The sequence below is a fragment of the Anomalospiza imberbis genome, chromosome 5 (genome assembly GCF_031753505.1).
Source record: "Anomalospiza imberbis isolate Cuckoo-Finch-1a 21T00152 chromosome 5, ASM3175350v1, whole genome shotgun sequence".
Classification (NCBI taxonomy): domain Eukaryota; kingdom Metazoa; phylum Chordata; class Aves; order Passeriformes; family Viduidae; genus Anomalospiza; species Anomalospiza imberbis.
Genome location: NC_089685.1, coordinates 23,626,284 through 23,649,769, shown reverse-complemented (window position 1 = coordinate 23,649,769; position 23,486 = coordinate 23,626,284).

Below are 23,486 nucleotides of genomic sequence, written 5' to 3'. Positions count from 1 at the left end.
TAATTAGGAGAGGAAGACACTCAGTGATGCATGAACTACAGGATAATGTAGAGCACTCTGTAAATCTACCCAGGATCCAGCAGATTGTATTACAGTCCTTAGGCAATAGCTTTAGATACCCTGTGTAACATAATGATATCAAACCAGTGCATCATTACATACATATTTGTAATTAATAAGAACAAAACAAGCGTTCACTGAACAAATCAGTGAAGCTGTGCTGCTAAAACTATAAATGCATGAGGTTATAAGTTTTCTACAATACTAAATATTTTCATTTTTACTGTGTAAAATGAATGTGCAAAAGAGCTGAAAACAATTTAAAAAATATTTTTAACATTGGTATCTCCCATTGTATTAAGACAAGTTAATGTAAGTTACATAACAATTCTTGGGGAATAGCTACTTCATTAACTCACCAATTAATTGAATCTTATCAAGGAAAAAATAACAGCATGTTACAAGAAACTAGCAGAGGCTGCACATTAACATTACATCTTAAATGAGGAAATGCCTCATTTCACTTCTACTCTCTAAAGGGCTAAAACCAGAACCCTAAGGCTATCCTTTGGGTTGGAAATTAATATAAAATCTTTGTGTTTCATTACTGGAATTCTACTTCCAGTTGTGTCTGAGTTTCTCACAGAAGTGAATTTTATTCACCAGGCTGTCAGCAGTTGAAACAGGTAATGGGCTGTAGGCTTTATTTCTTCTTTCAGGATTATGATTTTCATAGAACCATAGAATGGTTTAGGTTGGAAAAGACCTCAAAGATCATTGAGTCCAACCATTAATCTTGTACTGCTAAGAGCCCTGTAGTTTAATTCTAGGCTATTTTATGGGCATTACCCTCCCCATGTTTTTTTCCTAAGAGTCCTCCCCTTTACAAACCAAGGAATTACTCTGGCACCTCAGTTTCATTTTCCTTAATAACTTTATTCATTTTGAGATTCACATACAGAACTGCATCTTTTTACCAAGGGTCCAATTCCCATTGCTGGTTTACACAGATGGGGCTTGTCCAGCCAGCTGGTGAGGCAGCCAATGAACTGTCAGCAGCTGGGGGAAATTACTTAACTTTTATAAAGAACCCTTGTTGGTCCTGCTAATTCCTTACTTGGTCCTCCCGTCTATGAGAGATGCGATGTGCCTTGATTGTTATAACTGTTGATGTTTTCATCATTCACTTACTGTAAGATTAATCCTTTTTTATTTTTTTGTCTTGACTTTAATGATGACTGGTAGTGATGAGTTCCACTAGTGCTTGTGATGTCAATGACCCAGTTTTGAACCCTTCTTCTTCCTGTTTATAGATCTAATAAGACAAGCTGAGCAGAACTGAATGCAGCATTCCAGGAAAGATTGATTTACACAATATTAGATTACTTTCAGTTGTGTTTTCTACTCTGCTCCCACCAGTATTCTTAGGACCCCACATTGGATTACAATGATTGCACTGACCTGTCCTCCATGGTGCCAAAGGCTTTTTTTCAGTGCTGATACATATAATTAAACATTCAGCCACACTGTGAGAATAGTTAAGTACATTTCTTTACACATATACTGCATTTCACTTCTTAGCATTTAAAAAATCTCCTGGCTCTTAACGGTGGGGTTTTTATTTTCTAATATTACCTAATTTTAGAACACAAGTTTTGCTATCTCATTTTGCCCTCTAAAAAAATTGTTAAATGGTTCATCTTATGCCCCTTATCTGATTTTTGATTCAGAATAATACTCTTTTGCTGCAAACCATAGTGTTATGACCGTATGGCTTATTTAGCAGGGATTTCATTAGAGAATATGTAAATCCCCATGCTGATTATAAAAACAGGGTTTTTAGCTATTACTTCATAGTCTGCATGCAGGGAATTCTACTGTATTAGAAAGTTATGGGGTTTGAATGCATCAGTTTTTCTTTTATAGAATATTTATAATGCCAGTACTGAAACTTGTTATATACATTCAATATTTTGTAGCTTGAAATATTTTATTCAGCTCACTTGGCATGGAGGCAGAGCTTATCCACAGATAATCTATTATGCTTTCTTTCAAATATTTCCTACACCCTAGCCCTCCATATTACTGAAGTGCCACAGTAGCCGATTCTACTGTAAAGTTCAACAATAATTTTAAATTTCTGGCACTGCTCCCAGTGGAGATATGTTAATTTGATACAGCTAAAAATATGGCCCAATAGTGCTGTTTTGCTGCATTTGCCCTCCTCCCCAAACAAAACAAAGCATTTAAATGCTTAGAGAACACATTTGTCATATATATGATGCTGTTTAATAACATACTGACAAAGAATAGTATGATGTCTAGAATACTGTGATGATTGCCTTTAATATTTTTCAATAATAGCTTACAGTGAACTGAAATAATAGTTTTACATAAAGCATATTAATAATACTTCCCAAACCAAATTTAAAATATTCCATCACTCCTGGCTCTTTTTCTCCTGTTTCAGAGCTAATAGTAGAAAGCCTTAGCCTCAGCCTCATTTTAGCAAAGCAGCATCCTAGTCTATCATACAGAAAGGAAACCTGGGTGAAGAAGCAGAAGTCCTCATCTCTTCATCACGCATGCCTATATAGGTCAGTCCACATCTCACTATGTTGAACAGATGCTGTCCATGTGTGGGGCCTGCCTAGTCAGAGGATGCATATTTAATTACCTTTGACTCTATAGACAAGCATAAAACTTACAAACAGAAATAAAAAATATTGAGAACCAGGAGAAAAATTAGGACTAAAAAAACCTTCACAATTAAAAGAGTCGTATACATTTTTGGTTTTAAAAAATAGACAAGAATAAATAAAATTAATTGAGTTATTTTGGGGAATAAACTATTCCCAGTGCAGGCCATTTCTATTAATTGGTTAAATCTGTGTTTATTCTTCCCACTGCTGGTCTTGTGATATACATAGATTTCTAAGCTCCCTCCTGAAGAGGACAGTCTTCTTGAATTGGGACTAGGTAAATGTCATGTTGATATAAAATGATCATGGACAAGATAAAGCAGTATTTAGCTTAAAAATATTGAATTTTGAAGTGGGATGAATGTTAAATACCATAAAGTATACTATAAAGGAAAAATAGCACAAATATAAAAAGATATACTCTGTGTGGATTGCTGGCAGTTGATTCAAAATCATCCTGAACTTTACCTAGGTCTTGGTGATAAAGCACAGGAAATTCCCAAAGCTGAATGAAAAGCAGAAGGCCTGAGTGCCTTTATGTAACAGTTTTACAGTTGGAAGCAGCGTCATGGAACAAAATGAATCATTCATCCTACATGGAGAAAGAAGCAGAGGTAAATTCAGGTTTTCAGGCTAAGAACTTTAGGCATCTGTGTCATTAGAGGTAGAGGAGGAAACTGCATCATGGGCTTCTGAGTTGGTGGTAAATCTATACTAAAGGAAAGGAAAAGCTAATTTCCACATTTCTGGTTTCAAAGTCCCTGCCTCAAGGACAACCTTATGTTTAAATCCTACCTTTAGATCAATCAGTGTAGCACAAAGTATTAGAAAGAGTGGAGGGATTTAGCCTGTGTAGTGCCAAATTGCCAAAACCACACGTTACAAAACAGACTGAAGCAGTACTCCACCAACCATTCTATTCCAGTTAAGTTAGATCCTTGCTCACTTTTTTATCCTTGCACATTCATCACAAACCGGTTTCCTCTGGCTAGTAAATAAGTCAGTGCCCTTTCTCACAGCAGTACTTTGCAGTCTTCACCTCGTGAGAGATTTTGCCTGCTTACTGGTAAGATCTGCAACATGAACCGACAACCTGAGAAAACAACATAAGTCTAAATCTGATTGATCATTGCAGAGCTATTTGTAAAACATGCATGTTGACATAGCAAGGGTCTGAAGCTCAACAGTTGTGTGCTCCAGAAAATCACAATGAACTTTGTATCTTTTTGACTTTCCCACAGGATTGTGGGATAACTACTGTTCTAATTAGGCAGTCTCAGCGCTCTGACCACCCTCACAGCAGTTGGCACCGCTGTTTGTTTCAGTGACTGTCCTTACCCCACTCACTACTTTTTCATGCAGATTTTACAAAACATCCCAACAAACTGAATTCTCTATTCTTTGAATTTTCAGCTGCTCTTATAGTTTCATCCTATTCCTCCACCATTGTTTACAATGGTTTGTGAAGATGCCTTGCCCGATTCGTATATTTCTTCATGGTATCACAAAGTACACCCATCTGCATTTTGATCACATTGTTTGGCCACTAACAGGCTCTCTCAGGTTCTGGAGAAGTTTAACCACCACTGATTTTAAGGAGTTTCTCTTTTATTGATTCAAAAACTTCTACAAATCCTGACAGGAATGAAAATAAGGTACAGTGAAAGCCAATGGAGAGGTGAGAAATTAATCTCCACTCAGGAATGCATATTAAGATCTTAATGAAATTATGATATTAATGGGTTTCACCTCATACTTAGTCCTAGATCCAGCATCCACAGTATCTCCTGAAATCTCCTGGAAGAGTTTGTACCAATGTTATTTGATGTTATTATCAAGGACCCATGGAAGGTGTTGTTCAACTGTAGAATAAAGATACCACCAAGATGGGTGAGCCAGTAAATTATGAGATTAGGGACAAAAACACTGTCCAGCAAAATGTACTCTAATTCAAGCAAGTGCTGCATAGTGTTTGGATGCAAAGAAGGCCAGCTGTTCTCACAGTTGAGAGACCTATTGAAGTACTCACTAGAAAAACCCACGAGTCCTTCACTAACCTGTTTCACTGTTCTGGCATAATGCAAGAATAAGTTGGAAAGGCACTTTGTCTCTGAACACAGCAGTGCTAAAACCACTGCTAGAATCCTGTTTCTGACTCTTGACAGTCCCATTTAAGGAACAGTGTGGAAAGTGCAGAGTGTACAAAGGGGGTCACAAATAATTCAGGTCACAAATGACACAATTTACAACATGGACACTGAGGAGTACTGCTTGATTTTTTTTAAGATCTGATCCACGAACAAATCTTCTGTTTACATAATGTCTCGCAGGCAAAGGCATTGGAACAATCCAGTATCTGGAACTGAAGATAAAGGGGAGAAAAAACAACTTCGAGCCTAAAATGACACATGATTTTTCTTAGCTGTGAAGGTAGGTAAAAACTGGATCAGCTTATCAGGAGACTGTAAATTCATCACAACTTTAGGTCTGCAAGAAATTATTACACTTATTCCTATAAAATATGTTTTAATCCAATTTCTGAGCAAATGTCTGCGAACAGAGTTCAGACCAATGACTTATAGTGGTCCCTACTGGCCATCACCTAATGAAAGAAATCTGTGAAGGACAGAGCTGAGATTTAATTAATCAGATTTTAAACTAAAATCTTTTATTCATGCTGAGGTTTACCTCTTTATTTTGTTCATCAGAGTGATTACCAATTCCACAGAGAAGAGTTTTCAGTAAATATGACTAAGGTTATAGTTAAGGTTATATTTAAAGCTGAAGTATCATTTTACCAAAAATACTTAGTGTGGAGTCTGTGGTGGAATTATGTCATTTGGAGCAAGTAATGCCTACAATCCACTTAGTCCCTTCATTTTTTTTCTTTTAGTATTAATTCAAATTTTAATAGTATTGGAAAAACACAGCTGCTTCTTGTTGGAAAGGTAGTTATTTTCTCTGTATTTACAGGGTAATTGATTCAGTTGGTTGTAATCTATAAATCTAGCTTTTAAAAATGAAAATATATAATGAACCATGTTTGTCCACGCTGTTTTCAGTGAAGTTTGTCATTAACCCTTTTTCTCATCCTATGAAAAGTTTTGTTCAAAATGTGATTACGACTATTGTTAAGATTTAAATTAGTACTAATCCTCATAGAAATTGTTCAGTTCCCTTGTAGAAGTTTTTCACATTACGTTCTGTGTGATCTGGAGCAGAACTTCTACTGACAGATGTTCATGCAGTGACTATCAAGGGACAAAATTAAAGCCTAAAATGAGAAAGGAAACACATGCATATATATATTTATACATCAGTGGGGTTTTTTGAAAGTTATTAAGGACTTTGTAGTTCAATATAAAATTATTTGATGACATGTAAAAATAATATAATCAGGATTTTGGATAGTTATCTACATATAGATGGCAAATCATGAATCATTTAAATAACTGAAAGAAAACTTATGTATGCAAAATTCTCACACCCCAGAAGCACATAAGTTGCTGAGAGATGTCACATATATTGGTGGGGAAAGCACAATATTTAAGGGAATTTTTAGAAATGCTACTGGAGCTACTTTTCATATCCTTCTCCTTTTAAATGGATGTTATTTATCTGTAACAGTACTCCATAAAATACCTGAAAATAACTTACAGTATGCTTTCACATTATCATGGGACCTATGCTATGTGTTCCATAGGTAGTCTGCAGATTTCTTGTACTCAAAAGGCTGAAGCTGTTAATTCTGGGCCTATAATGTCATGATTTAATATGCTTAATTAATGGAATTTTTTTATGATTTTATGTGTAAAAAAATCTGACAGCAAGATTATGAAGTTTGCTGAATATCTTTTTTCTGTATATTTGTACAGAAACACATTTGTTCTGGAAAGAGATGCTGTTGGCTAATACCACAAACAAACTAAAATATGTGTGACTATATGATTGTCATGTTTCCTAACATGCAATGTAAGCTGATATAATTTACTTTTACAGGTGTGCATCTTTGCAATGACACCTTGAAAGATTTTTTAAATTATCTATACATCTACTCTAAACAAAACCAACTCAATCAAGATGAATCTGTTTTGTGGCACCTACTGGAAGTTTGCAACTTAGTTCCACTACCGAGTAGAATTAAATGAAAATCTTTCTAAGATATTCAGTAAAGCCTAATTCAGTGGAAAAATATTGACAATTTCATCAAAAATATGGATGTCTAAATGGTTAGGACCTGTCCCAGGATATCAGAGTTTGGGTTGGAAGGGACCTTTAAAGGTCATCAAGCCCAACCTCCTTGCATTGAACAGGGGAATCTTCAATAAGATAATTTGCTCAGGGTCCCATCCAGACTGACCTGGAATGTTTCCAGGGATGGGACATCCACCACCTCTTTGGGCAACATGTTCCAGTACTTTACTACCCTTGTAAAAAATGACTTCTTTATATCCAAGATAAACCCATTTATTATGATACCATTTTGGTATAGAACCATTACTCTTGCCCTATCACAACAGGCCCTGCTAAAAATTTGTCCCTATCTTTCTTATAGGTGCCCTTCAGGTACTGTAAGGCTGCAATAAGGTCTCCCCAGAGCTTTCTCTTTTCCAGGATGAATAACCCCAGCTCTCTCAGTTTTAGCTTGTAGCAGAGGTGCTTCATCCCTCTAATCATTGAGGTGGCCTCCCCTGGACTCGCTCCAACAGGACAATGTCCCTCCTGTGATGGGGCCCCAGAGCTGGATGCAGCATTCCTGGTGGGGTCTCACCAGTGGAGAAGGGGCAGAATCCCCTCCCTTGACTGGCTGCCCATGCTGCTCTTGACGCAGTCCAGGATACAATTGGCTTTCTGGGCTGAGAGGGCACTTTGCCTGCTCATGTGCAGCCTCTCATGCACCCCAAGTCCTTGGCAGAGCTGCTCTGGATCTGTTCATCCCCAAACTTGTGGTGATACAGATGCAGCACCTTGCACCTGGTGTTATTAAACCTAAAGAGAATCTAATGGGACAAATTCTTGAGACTTTCCAGGTCCCTGTGGATAGCATCCCTTCCTTGTGATGTGTCAACTGTGTTACTTAGCTTGGTGTGGTCTGCAAACGTCTTAAAGGCGCACTCGATCCCTTCATCTATGTAAATGATAAACACATTAAACTATACTGTCCCATGAGAGCACTGTGGGCACTGCTGGCTCCTGGAGGTACTCTCCATTACCCTGATGTTCCCCTGCCCCAGTAAAAGCCCCTGTTTAAAACTGATACATCTTTCTGAAACATTTGCATTTGAAAAATTGCCATTTATGCAGAAATGTCTCAGCCATTTCTAATACAAATTTGATTCATAGCCTCTACCAAAAGCAATACAGAAATACCTCTATACTTCATGAAGCATTTCCCATCTACACATATCCTATATACAAGCCCCGTTCCAAGACCTCATTTACCATTTTGATTCTTGCCCAGGTGCATGAAGATTTTGCTATGCCCATCCTCTTTGAAGGCAGAACAGTAATTTCAGCTCTTGTTGCAAAAAATGCAGGAAACTAAATTAATTGATGATTGTAAGATTAAAAAAAAAAGTTTAGAGAAGGAAAACAACACTTTCTATTACATTTTTTATATTTTTTTGTCAAATTATATCACAGCAGTATTTTAAAAATATCTCATGTATAGGATATCCAAGTAATGATTGAAAATTATTTATATCCCAACTTTCCCATCACAAGGGAATGCTATATGAAAATACTATGATCAATATTAATTAGTACAACCTCACTGCGGACGAAAACAAACAAAGGACAACAGTGTAAGGAAAAATTCATACAAAATGCCTCTAGTGGCAAAATGAAAAACCTGTAAAATCTAAGCCAGTCTAATTCAATAGTTGATTTTGCTCATCTGCACAGGTCTTGGTGGAAGGTTCTAGAATGTGGGCTTTTCTGGTGAGGGCACCTTTCCCCCCTCCATGCCTCCCATGTGTCTCACTGTGCTCTCAGCAATCACAGCAGCAGTGCTGGGGATTTGGGAAACTGGTGCAAGCAAGAGCAGCCTGAGGCTACTGTGTTGAAACTGGAAAGTAGATCACCATACAGCTGGTCTAGGACCAACCAGCACTGACATGGCTTGCAGCCACCTCTGCAAACTGTTCCTCAATTATACTTTTGCCCTTCAGGTACCGGAAGAGGATTTATGCCATTAGCTTTTATGCCAAGATAATCAAGCTGCTTAACAGATAAACTTCCCAGCCTCACTCAAACATTAGGATTGTAAAAATATTATTTTATAATTAGAGACATTTGAAAGCAACAGTTTCTACACAAACTACAAGCATGATCCTTTTTCCTTCAGATATTGAAAACATAATTTAAAAGCACCGTTGCATATCCTTTAAAGCTATGAAAACTATCTGTTAATAATATTAAATACTATCCAAAGTACTTACTGCAGTAAATACAACTTTTACAATATGATAAGGTCCCTTCACTTTAAGCAGCTTTCTTTGCATCTTTATGGTACTTTGGCTCCCACTGTTTGTCTAATAGTAAGTATATTAGATCTGGTTAAATGCCACAAATAAGGCTTCTGTGGAAAAGACAGTATAATCTCACATTGCCTAAGGGATAACAGCTTATACAAGTGGGGTATCACTTTGCCCTTGAGTAAATCATTACATTCTTTCAGTGTCCTACATATGTATAGATGCATAGTTATGTCTGCAGTGTTGTAAAATAACTTCTCTTAAACTTCAAACACTACAAAAGCTGCAATCAGATCATTTTCCCTTTTGAGACAGTCTCTTTATTGTGCTATGTGTACTAATGTCCAGATCCTGGACTGCCACCTTATCCATTCTCTTTCAACTTCCATCTAACTTGAACAGAAACATGCTGGCAGGGCTCAGGACTTTATTATCCAATTTCTGTATGGAATAAGTTCTGACAGATCTTTAACTGAAAGATTCTCAGAAAAAAAAAAAAAGGATCTATGCACTGTCAAACAAGTAGTTCTAGCATTTGCTGTAGCTAATGTGTGGACTACACTGGACCAGATTTTGATGCACAACTGTAGAAATTAATGATATCCAACTCACATTAACCTATCTAAAAGTGGAGATCCAGTTGGAAATAATGCTGCAATCTCCCTAAGAAATCACTGCAGAGAGACAGACAACTGCCGAGGACACTAAAACAGGTGTCTGAGATAGATGAGAAGAACTGATCCCTGGAGGGATCATATGCCATAACTGCACACAGAGAGAGCTGAAATGATTAGTCAGGACCAAGTATCTATCTTACAGATGGTTTAATGTGGGTGAAATAAATCCAAGCCTTGCCTTCTAATTCAGATGTTGAAACTATTCAAAAACAAACACATCAGTGCAACAAAAAGAAAGGTCCCTCAGATTAGTCCTTTATCTCCTTTTTCTAACTCTGTAGGATGCTGAGGAACTTGAAATATGGAATAATCATGGATGTTATCCAGGGAGATGCCATGGACTAACCCACAGGAAGCCCCAGGCATAGGCTCTTTGATCTCTTGGGGGAATAGGTACCAAACTAGCAATAAATTACAGGATAGGAGGCAGCAATCACTCAGTCTGGTAGGATAAATATTTGGTTCCTCAACCTAAATAGCTTCCTACCTACTTCCTGGCAGTGAATGGTGGCTCTGATGATATGATTGTGGTGGGGTTGTTTTCCGGCTTATTTTTAAGCTGGGCCACTGTGCTGATAGAAGTCCAAGATGTGAATGGGTAAAAAAAAGCCAAAATAAGAGGAATGCTGACTTAACCATGCTTAAGTCTATGTCCTTTTGGTTAAGACCCAATTCTAACCCTGCTCCCAGGAGTCTCATGCCCTGCCAGTGAGGATGTTTGCAAAAGAAACTGAGAGGAAGTACAGCTGGGACAGATGACTCAAACTGACCAAAGGTATATTCCAACAGAATATCATAGCCCAGTATATAAATAGGGGGTACTGAGAAGGGGGGCCAATCTGGGTTTAGGAAGGGGGGTCTGGCATTGCTCAGTGGGTGGTGACTAATTGTATCATGCACTACTTTTTTTCCCTTTTAATTACCATAATTTATCATTATTACTGTATTTTATTTTCGATTATTGAACAGTTCTTATCTCAACCTACAAGTTTTATGTTGATTCTCCTCCTTATTCTACCAGGGTGGGGTGGGAGAAAGGGGGCTTGAGCAAGTGACTGTGTGATGCTTAATTTCCAGCTCGGCTTAAACCATGACAGCTATAAATCATCTTTGCCATTTTCTTCCCCCTGTGAGCCTCACCTTCCCCTTAAAACAGAATCATAGAATCACAGAATATCCTGGGTTGGAAGGGACACAAAATGATCATCGAACCCCAGTTCCTGGCTCTATACAGAGCAACCCTAAAAATCACACTGTATGTTTGAGAGAGTGATTCAAATACTTCTTTAGCTCTGGTAACCTTGGTGCCTCTTCCCTGGGGAGCTGCTCCAGTGCCCAACCACCCTTTGCCTAATATCTACCCTAAACCTTCCCTGACACAACTTCAGGCAATTGCCTCAAGTCCTGCCACTGGTCACCTCAAAGAGATCAGTGCCTCCCCCTTCTCTTCCCCTCATGAGGAAGTTGCAGACTGCAATGAGTCTCCCTCAATCTCCTCTTCTCCAGGCTGAACACACCAAGTGACCTCAGCCTCTCCTCACATGGCTTCCCCTCAAGGCCCTTCACCATCCTCATTGCCATCCTTTGGACACTCTCATAGCTTTATATCCTTCTTATATTGTGACACCCAAAACTGCCCCCAGCACTCAAAGTGAGGCTGCCCCAGAGCAGAGCAGGACAATCCCCTCCCTTGCCCAGCTGGCGATGCTGTATCTGATGCCCCCCAGGACATGGGTGGCCCTCCTGGCTGGATAGGCCAGGGCACTGCTGACTCATGTTCAAATTTCCATTGACCAGGACCCCCAGGTCCCTTTCTGTGCCACTGTTTTCCAGTATCTCATTCCTCATTCTGTCCATGCATCCAGGGCTGCCCCATCCCAGGTGCAGAAACTTTCCAACATTGAACTTCATATGGCTGGCAATTGCCCAGCCATCCAATCTGTCAAGGTCTCTCTGGAGGTCCTGAGGTAACTCTATTTGCCACAACCCTAATATTATTTTTGTTGTTGTTGCTCTATTATAAAGTATCTAACCTTTCCTGATTCCATCCTCTTCTCTTGATGGATTGCAGAGCTTGTACCCAGGGTCCCACTATGACCCAACTCATTCAAGGTAATGTGACCTATTGAACCCATCTTACTAAACATTATAGATTTGGCTGACAAAGCAGCTCAGATGGAATTATATTTTCAAGACCTAAGTACCACTTGTTTTACCCTCTGCCAGCAGAACCAACAGAGATTTGCTCTGACTCTATAGCCCTTTGAAAAGCTAATTTGTGGAGTAAGCCACAAAAAGCTGAAACCAGACACCTGTTTCTTTCAGACCTCATACCACCTTATTCAAAATAGGAAGTACACTTTGGTCTGAAGGATAGAGGTTTCCAGGCACAGAGAGGAAACAACTGAAATGGAACAGTGGCCTTTTAAGTCATATTGTGCTTGAGCAGGATTATAATGCTCTCAGGGCTGTGTCCTGAATCCCTCCTTCAAACACTTCAGTATAATCAGCTTTTTAGGCCTTTCAGCTCTATGCCAAATGGCAACAATGCCAACTCTGCCCACATGAGCCAAATCATCTCCAAATAAGACATAACAGTTTTGTCATTACACCACTCCAACAACACTGTGTCAATAAGAAAATCTGGTTTCTTCATCCTGCATTGGAAGAGAGTCTATCATCAGTCTCTAGTCAGAGGCAACATTACCAAAGCGACAAGGTGAAAAAAAAAAGAAAATGGGAAAATAAGCTTTTCATATTTCCAAAGACAAAGAGCCTTGTCTCAGGAGATCCTGGTGTTTCTGGATACAGTGGTATTATCAGAAGTTTACCACGTGGCATTATGATACCCTGGAACATACTGTTCTTGCTGGGAGGGTGCAAGGGGAAAGGCTTTATTCTAAAACCCTCATTACAGAGCTAACCTAGAAAGCTTCTCTGGGATTGCTTCCTGAGATGTAGTAATTGATTATGTTGACACTTCCAGTCCCTCCAGGACAGTTCACAGTTCAGTGAACACTGGTGGTACAAGCTGAGCTGGTAGACTTTCCCCTGGAGTATTCACAAGTAGCAAAGAGATGAAGAGATAAGGAATGGGTTTCTCAGTTACAACTGGGAATAAAAACTCTGGTCTTGAATCTTCTCTGCCAGCACAGTCAGTTAGATGCTGATCATGTCTAAGAGACAATGAAAAAAATCAGTGAATTCTAGTGCTGCCTAACTGAGGCTGGTGACAGCATCCTACACTCCTCTGCTGGCTGTGTCCACTGATGGCTTACAGGCCACAGACAGCAATGCTCCACATTGCCAGCTCTAAGCTGGCAATCAGCTACTGAAATGAAGTAGAGATAAGAAGCCTGAACCTTGTCCCAGCTGTCACTGGGACTTTAGCCATGATTATTTCAGCTGCCAGCAGCCATGAATGATTCCATATGTACAATGAATTTAAGCTGTCAAAGGCTCTATAGAGGCAAAAATGGACTACCTGGGCCACCACTGATATACTATCATACCATGGCTACTTCAATAATTATCATGGGCATTGACAGTTCATTGGGAGATGGCAGCCCCTTTCAAGGTGTTTTTTAAAGAGGTTTGGACTACGGAGCTTTATCTTTGCATCTTGAGCAGACATGAGGAAAATACTTGGTTGCAACTATGAAAACAGGCTTTCTGCAGCTTGTTAGTCACAGATGAAATGTTTACATGTAAACAGGCACACTCTGATCAAGCCTGAATTAGAGCTCAACCCTTTAAGTTGTAGAAATACACACACATATTCAGGAAATCAATACAGATTGATTCTTGATTTCACTGAGATAACTGTAAACTGCCCAGCAGAGTTGTGCAGGCTATAGATGCTGTATAGGGAAACAAAGCAGTCTTTGCATGATTCTTCGGTGAATTTCTAATGAATTCAACAGAGAACCATGATCAAGTTACTGTCAGACAATGTTTGGGTCGGTTTTTTTTCCAAATCCAGAATGAAATTCTTTTCAAAACAGGGTAAACCACAGAACTTCCTCACTATGTAGCAGTATTAGGCTTTTGGGGACAGGCTGGCAGTCAAGCCCACCTTCTGCACAAAGCATAGGTCTTGAGCATTTGATTTTGCAGGAAGGGTTGATTTTATTTACACAAAATAGCTTTCAAGAGATTGGGGATTGTTTTGGTACAGAATAAAAATATTTTTTAAATGTAGAAGAATTCTGCAGAATGAAAGAACAACTCTCAGCCAGCTTTACTTCTGCAGTTCAGGCCAACAACTTGTTCACCAAAGCACTGCCACAACAAAAAATACCAGAAAATAAAAAGATCTAAGTGACCCTCTCTGAAGAGTTCCTAACAATTTGAGCTGAATCTTAGTACAATATCTTTATCACAATACCATCTTTCCTCTCTGAAACTGTCACTGTCACTATAGTAACTGCCATATTAAAAAAAAAATTCTCCTGCTAATCTTGACATATGAACACATACCTAAAATAACCATGCTTACTGTACCAGTATTATCACCCAAAGACTTTGCAGAGCTTTCAGAGAGATCATAAACATAAATGCTACAAAGAAACATTTTGTATTTGATAGAATGTCTGGTAGTTGCTATAGATGAACTTACATGGCTTCATCTCCTTCAGAAGTTGATACAGAAGGTGTTGATACAGAATAAATTATGAACCGAGAGAAAAGACTAAAATTACTTTAGAAAGAAGATATGGCTAGGTTGTAAAAGACATGGTAGAAATTATTTGCCACTTTACAGGTGTTACAAAAGCCAGTCATAGTCATGATAATATACAATCTCTTCTCATATTGCTGGAAGATAACATAACTGTATTGACAAGAGCAGGCACAACTCACCATGTCCTGCATGCCATTGTTCTCCCTGCTGAATTGTTCTGACAGTCAAGGGATAAGGCATATCCCTACAGCACAGTATATAAGCATCAGCATGAACTAGAGCTAGCACATGATCTATCCTTCTGTGTGCAAAGAAGGATTTTCTCCCAAAGTAATTAGGCTTTATGTGCAAAAAACGTTTTTTACCTTACTTGCTTATAGATGCCTGATCAGATACTAATCCTTTATCATCTTCCTTAGCCTAAATTTTGTGGTTGTTGTCTAGGATTTCCAACATTGTAACAGACACATAGAAGTTGACAGATAAATGTAATCAAATCCATTATTTTTCCTGCTTCCTTTAATTATTTTATTACAAGTTTTGATGCAATAATTACAGTCAGTTATCCTTATTCAGAATACAAACACTTAAAAAGGGTCAAAACTTTGATATATGAAGTATCAAGCTCTATCTTAAATGTCACTGAACTTCCTTTTGTTGACTTATATGCCTATAAAAAGTATCTTGCAGGCAATTCTGGACATGAAATAAGATTTCTTAGCAATATAAAAAAGATACATGCAGACATAGAACTAACTTTCCACACTGTTCCTCCAAATTACTCTAAATGACAAATGTATGCTATGGAGGCAAGGATGTAGGCAGAGACCCAGTCTTACAGGGGTGAAATGGAAGTTGCTTACTATCTACCCAGTCACCTCCTTCTCAGCTGAGAAGATCAAACACAGGTAACACCTGTGATAGCTTCACAGTAAAAATAAGTGGATTGAGATGGAAATATTTATTAGATGACAATGGCCTTCCCACTGAAACTGTACTGCAAATTAGCTAGAGTGAGCAATCTACTCTCTGGGTCCCACCTGGATATGCAAAGCCATGCTGCAGACTTTCTAAGCAGCCAGAACTCCTTGCCGCATATTCTACAAGTCTTTGTGTTGCCTTGACCTGAGCTGTTTGGTGCTTCCTTCCTGATGAGCTATAGGAAAGTCCTGTTTCTTCTTCTGACTTATGGAGTGAATAATGGGGAGCTGCTGGTCAGATAATATGTGTATTTGTACATATCTGTCTTTGCTTGGAAGGATTGATCCAAGTGTATTCCCAGTCCAAATTTTAGCCCAACCTTCAGCTGTGTCAGTTGGAAGGTCCACTACAATGTCAGAAAAATAAGGATTTGTGTGTGGATAGAAAGGGCATGAGCAAGATCCATACGCATATTGTGATGTCCGTAGTGATTTTTGGTTCCCCCTATTTTCTGTACATGATCTGTCTCATTGCACGTATCTGTGGTGAAGTCTCAGTCTGTTTGTGCAGGGGTCCACTGCAGAACTTCTACTGACCTAAATGAAGATGGCAACAAAGATTTTGGAAAGTGTCACAAGAGGAATAAAATCTATCCCCAGCACACTGGGATGCTAAAGAGGAGAAATGAAAATATGGAGTGATCTTGGAAACAAAACAGAAATTTAATGTATTTGCAGATTCATTCTCATTTTCAGATCTCTGCTCAGATTTCTGACATAAAGCTAACTAAAAAATCCAGCTTTATGCTTCTGTTACAGGCAGTGAAATTTAAAAAACTTGAGAAAAAGAAAGATTTTGCAGGATTATGAAACCAAGGAGAAGCTTCCAAAATTTCATGCATTTGTTCAAGAACAGAACTTTAAGAGGGCTTTGTCCATCTGTTTCAAAACCAAAATATAAATTTGTCTTTTCCCCAAAGAAAGAATTCTGAAACCTATTCCATATCTTTAATGCACAATTTATTGCACACTTTAACACCAGCACATACACGTAATTAAAAGTACTAAAATGTCAGAACTCTATCAGGAATCTGGGAGATGTTGGCCTGTGTCCCAATTAGCTCTTATATTAGCTACTCTGGTAGAACAATTTTTAATGAATTTTTAATTATTTTTAACGGGTATGAATTTGATCAGGAACTGATCTAAAAGAGCATGTTATAAACAGTAAATTGTTGCAGGGTAGGAGATCAGGTTATGCCCCAATAGAATTAACTGTGCTAGACTAAGACACAATTATAACCTCATTCATGTTAGAAAGAATTTTGTTTCATGTGCAGATTTTTTGAATAGTTGGGGTTTTTTTTCTATGTATTTGCTTTAGAATGACAGAAGGATACACTTTCAGAATTTTAGATTTCTTATACACTTTGAGGTTTGCAAGGGAAGGAATAATGACTTCAAACAAAGACTGTAGGTTTACCTGAAAACTTTACTGTTAAAAGTGTTACACAGAAGGTCTCAGAAAATTTGGACTTAGTGGGAAAATTTCCTCAGCTTTAAAAACAAAAAGACATTAATTCTCTCAATATCTGTTGCAGTCCCTCACAGGATGGCATGGCTGTAAGATGCTGATAATGTGGGTGGGATGGTGGGCACACCCTGCCCTGCAGGATTTGGTAGGAGGGAGGATGTTCCTGAATTTACCAGAGCACTCCTGCACTTCAGGAGAGCCTCCTTGCTTGTGCTCTCTTAATTTCCTATGAAACAGGTCATGGTGACATATATATCAGCATAGTAGGCCACGTACCACCTTCTGTTATTTTAAATGGAGACCTAACCTCAAAAGAATTGAAAACACACTTAAAAGTAGATAAAAGTTTCAGTTTGATTCTGTCTGAGGGGCCAAATTATCTTTGGTCTTACTAACTGTAAACCACATTCCATAAATCCAGCCTGGGATCTGAAGTCTTATTAGGTTTCTGTCACAGAAAGAAGGGAAATAATGATTCTGAAACTGAGTTTCTATTTGTGATTCATTTTTACTGATCCATGAATCAGGACAATATACCCCCACAGAGATATTCTCCTTATCAGTACTTACAGGTATGAAGAGAGAATGTGAACAATTGTTCCATTTTTTTTCTGCTGTAGCCCTTTTACTGACCACTTTAAATAAGATTACCACATTTAAACTGAGTGAACACTGTACTATTTCTGTCAAACTTCAGTGATCTTCCATGCTTTGAAAATAGCTTTGAAACCTCTTTATGTTTATTTAAAATTTTCCTTTCCAGAATATTCCTTGTAGATTCGCCATTTCTTTGAGAGTTTGGAGAGAAATTGATCAGGCAGTGTTTCTGGTAAAGTATATTGAGACCAAATCCATATAAATCCTGCAATACCTTTATATTTGAGATAGAGTTTATCTTATTGTTTAATAAGAAAACCTCTGCTTTTCACTTGACTTAGATGATTTAATAATATTATGTGGTAAAGAGGAGGGTTTATTTGCAGCAAATACATCCAATCCTCACAAAAATTAGTAAGGCAGCAGAAACAACTTCTTTGATTTTCAAAATCAGAATAATTATACTTTTTTGGAAGGACAATCATGCCAATCAATATAGTCTAATTTGAGGGCAAGAATTTATTTTGTCCTCCTTTTGGTGTGAGATTGATAAGGTTTTGGCAGAGTTATGCATCTGAGTCAGTCCTAGCTTAAATGGTTATTGTTCTACCTACATAATACAGTCTAGTAGTTCCCAATCTTATAAAGCCCAGAAGGGATAATCAAATCATGCTCCTAAAATGCCACGTGCAGATTTCAAACTAATCCTTATCTTCTCCCAGAATGAAATGACATAAAATACCTGTTTCACTGAGCTGGGTCTAATAGATTCACTTTGCGAAGGAAGCTAATGCTAACGTCCATTTCCATGGAAACGGAGCTTGCAGAGGCATCTTGCATGCAGTGTTTGGGGTTAAGCAGAGCCGAGTTTGGGTCCCACATTCCACGCAATCTAAACTGATTACACACTGCAAATATGCACTGCCAATCTCCACGCTATGTCAGTCGTTTTCCTTTGGGGACTGGGTACCCTCCATGAGAAGCACTCCCACCAACTCACGCCTCTGCGCTTTCCGCAGGCTCTGCCGCACCCATGCTCGCTGCAGCGCCAGCTTCTGCCTGCCTGGTTATCAATGGATTTATTTTTAGTGCCTTTGGAATTGAGAGATGCTGAGCCACGTTCTGCCCCTTCTGCTCTGCCTCTGCACTGGCTGGGAGAACAGGGCGAGGGAGAACGCAAAGGCAGGCAGGTATTTCAGCCTTTTCAGCTGCAATTCAGCATTGTGAGCCGGGTCACACAGCCCAGATCAGCTCAGCTGTACCTGTGGCGTTTCAGCACAACGGGTTTTGTGAGCAAAGAATGCCTATTCTCTGCATCTGATGCAGTTTATATTTTGCAGGTTTCTTCAGATGCAGAACACTGAATAAGGGAAGCCATCCTGTAGGCAGCTACTTAGAAATCTACTGTTACTTTAAGAGAAAAGAAGAGAAAAAGATCTGAATTCTGGTATCTTGGTGTGTCTAAGTTAGCCAACAAGGACCTTGTGAAAATCTTGTTATTCTTCAAATAGAAAACAGATTGCATTCTTTATCTTTGGGAACAAAAAGAAAAAAAAAAAAAAAGGCAGCCAGCAGGATATGATCCCTGAGTTTCCTTCTCTTTTTTCTGTCTGATTTTATTTAGTTTAACTCCTTCAGGATTTGCTGTTCATTTCTCTTCCTGTTTAAGTGTATTATTAATGAATTCACATTTCATTTATTATTATTTATTTGCATTATCTTAATGCATAAGGACCAACATTCTTCATCTGAAGAGCTGTACAAATCACCAAACAAACAAAACAAAACAAAAAAAAAATCATGTAGTAGAAGACTAGAGATAGCAGACTAATCCAGACAGGCAGAGAAATCCTAAGGAACATTGCAGAGTATTTGTCAGGATGACAGGAAGGGAACCCTCAGCCTAAATATTTAAGTTCCTGTTTAGCAGAATTCCAAAGGAGACTGTGACAGATTATTTTGCAGGAAAGATCTGTGTGACAGATTGACATCAACAAAATTTTGAAATGGACTTACATTTGCAAAGGACCAACATCAAGTCAGACACAATCTCTGCCTCAGATGAGGTTTATGTAAATGAGTGTGGGAAAAGAAGGAAAATTGGACTACAGATAGCATCATTTAGATGCTGGGGTAGGATTTTCTCTTCTTGGTGCTAACAAGCTATACAATGTACATATGCAAGATTGCATACAAATAAAAAGAAGACTGGATACATGTACATATGCAAATAAATATAGTCCAGGGAATATGTTATTAGATACAATAACATGGATGGTTATTCTGGATGGTTCAGCTTTTTGTCTTTCTTCACTACTCTGTAATACAGGAAATCCAGATTCACCTGAAAATGCCATCCACATTGCTTTCCTAAACTGCATTACACTTACAAAGGCAAATATTTGTAGGCTGAAAGCAAGCATGTTAGATTTTTCCCTGCAGTAATTTGTTGGAGGGGGAAGTTTCCCATTCCAGAGCTTTCCAGCACTTACTATTGCAGAATACTAAGCATGGCCTCCCCCATGCACTGTTTTCATGGGGTATCACACAGAGACAGAAGGGGCATGGACTGACAGAAGAAATATATTTATGAATGTCAAGGACAATTTATTCTGTCTTTACAAGCAGACCTACGGAAAAATTGTCAAAAATGCCTCAGCATGAGAAACTGCACTGTAGTTAGTTCCTTGGCTTAATGTATCAGAAAAATATGCATCTCAAGCTGATCTCACCATGATCTCTCCATCTGTGGCACATCGTTCATTCCAGTAGTGTATAAACTGCATTCATTAATACAATATTCTCCCAGGTTCATCATAAATGTGTGTTGGAGGTATGAATCCAGGGCCACATTTGAATTTAAATCTGGATTGCCAGTATACTATTCTACCTTTCATAAATTAGCACTTCAAATGGGCATTTTTCAGATTGCCAGGCTGGCACAAGTGCACTTAGGCTACACAAGCTTGAATTTTCCATATGGTTATATTGTAATCAACATGAATTAATTACTTCTGATCTTTCTCAGACCCAACTGAATAATGAATTTTTATTTATAGTATTTCCTATTTGTGTGATGGCATCAAGTCCTGAGAGGGGCTTCTGTAACAGGAGGCAAAATGCTAAATTGAGCTAACACACAGAGCCTGCTTCAAATAATTTTACAAGATTTTAGCTATCTTTCTGAAGAAAATTGTATCATATCATGTCAACATCAATAACTTGTTTCTATGTCCCATGAAGCCACCATTTAATTGACCATTACCAACTGACCATTTAATTTCAAGAACTGAGAAAAATCTATGATAGCCCCAGTAACCAGTCAGTCTTACTAGGATTTGGCTATGCTTTCTCCTTTCCCCTTTTCCATGAGGAAAGTGCATTTTCCATTGCATATAAGCAGTCCAGGTAGTTGGTGTGTCTACAACAGCTGCCAAAGCAGACTTGGTGCACTCAACTGCCAGCACCTGTCTGCACTGACAAATCTGCCAGTGAGTATTCAAGTTCTGCTGGTGCTGCCCTCCTCTCGCGGCATGCCATGAGGGAGGACTGTACAAGGGAGCAAACCAAGCTGATTTGGGCAGGCATAAGCTGCAAAGCTGGGACTGCTGCCTGGAGAAGTCTCAGCAACCCCTAAGAAGAGAGGAAGGAGGACAGTGAAGGACAAGGCTCCTTGGCATACCCAGCCGGTTGACGTGGTGCATGTGTGCATGCAGAGGACTCGCTGCACATACACTGAGATGCTGGACCCACTGCACCATGACGAGGTGCAACCTGTGCAACCCTGTGCAACCACAAACCTCCTCTGTTCTCTTCTGCCTAACCCTTCTCTTTCCCTAACAAACTTGTACATCCATGTCTCCTCAGCCACACCTCTTCTTTTCCTCTCCTGCCCTTTTCTACCCAATTCAAGACTTTTTTGTTTCCATTTCCATTTTGCTCTGCTATGCAATTGACTTGAAAGAGAGTGCTTAAAGAGAACTAAATGACATTCAAGTATTGCTTTGTTGATGTTCACACCATGTCTTTTCCCTACATTTCTTTTACTTGTAAGACCCTTCAATATGGATCCTGAGTATTGTTCTGTGCCCAAATGGGCTCTCAAGTTAGTCTCTAGGTAGAGCTGCGCCAAATGTAACAAATAAATAACAGCATTTGTAAAGGACTGCAGACAACTAAGGCTTAGGATTTTGGACAAAGATATTTGATGATGATGATTTTCAGACTATATGTATGTCATTCAAGAAATCTTCTCAGCTCTGTGAAAGCCTTTGATGCCCACTGCTGGTTTTCCAAGCTTTACCTTTGAGTATCTACCCTACTGCTTGTTCTGACTACAAACTTCTCTAATGTTATAAATACTTCTACTTAGCCTCTAGAACAAATTACATCCATCATGACGATGGTTTGTAAAGTTCTCAAGAGCTTTGAATGATTACTTTGTTTTTATTTTATCCTATTTCCTACTTTATTATCAAAAGATTATTTTTAACACAGCTAAATAGAAAGTACCGAGATATTTGAAGAGCTAGCAAATGATAATTGAGAGCTAATGCCTTCATATAATTCAAATCCCATACAGTAAGGGGTATCTATAATCACTGAGAATATGAAAAAGTGGTTCTAATTTTTCAAAACAGTCAGAAGTATTATTTAACCTAAAATCATATATTTTTATTGTATTTAATGCAAGAAAAAATTATGGGCAATGGAATGAAAGTAATTATATTGATAGAGGGAAAGGTTATGGTTAATATGTTGTTCTCAAAATCTCAGATTTTTGCTGGATATATCTCAGGTTTGTACTAACATATAGAAACCTCTGTCAGACATGTCAGAAATCAGAGAATTCGAGCTTGACACTGACCTCAGACCAGGCTGGTCTTCCAGTCTCTGGGGACTGGCTGGAAACTGGCCAGTTTCATCCGGTGATAACTGCATGCTTTGCAATGGATGTGCAAACAAAAGCATACAGGAACATATAACTTTACAGTCTTTCTTTTCCTCACCCACACACCCAGAAAGACAGGCAATTTTCTTTGTAATTCACCAAGGAAATAGCTGCAGAGCACCTTAACCCACTACAGCACATGAACTCTGAGCTCTGCTCCCAGGGAGCGGGGTGGGGGGGAGGCACATTCCTAATCTCTCACCCTAAGCATTAGAAAGGGGGTGATTTTGAGAAAAAGAAAATACTTTTTTCAGATGTTTTCTCTAGAATACAACCTGCAAGCTCTCCATAGTTCAGAGGGAAAACATTTTATCTTTCATAAATTAGGGTGCTTGGAGCCCCTAAAGCCTCTGAGAGAAGCTTTGGTTTCTTGAGCAGCTTGGGGCTTTCAAACTATGAACATTCTTCTGACAAAGACTTCTCACTATTTCCTTTGCTACTCTTAACCAGTTACTGTCTTAGCAATCACAAAGCCTATTCTCAAATTACAGTGCCCATCAGAAATCATATTTAAGCACCACTTGATGCAAATAGTGAAGTTTATTATATTAACTATGTCTAAAATGAAACTTTTTCAAAATGTTTTTTCTTTTTGTTTTTAAGCATTCCTACTTTCTCCATAGCCTATTGTATTAAGCACACTTTTTAAAAAGGGAAAAATAAATATCCTCCAGAATTACTTGTAAACCAAACATTTAATGCATAACATGTAGTCTATGGTAATGTGGAGAGATCCTGATTAAATATTTCATCACTTGGGGCTGAAAGATTTAGCAAACCTATAGTGTGACCCTACCCAAAGAAATTTACAGTATTACAATCTTTCTTATGTTTTGAGATTTTATCTTATTTTGATTTGAAACAAATGAGAGAGGGGAACTATCCATTGTGAAAAGATCAGCTGTAGCAGAAAGAGAATGAAGAATAGACCTGATTCATTCTGGCATT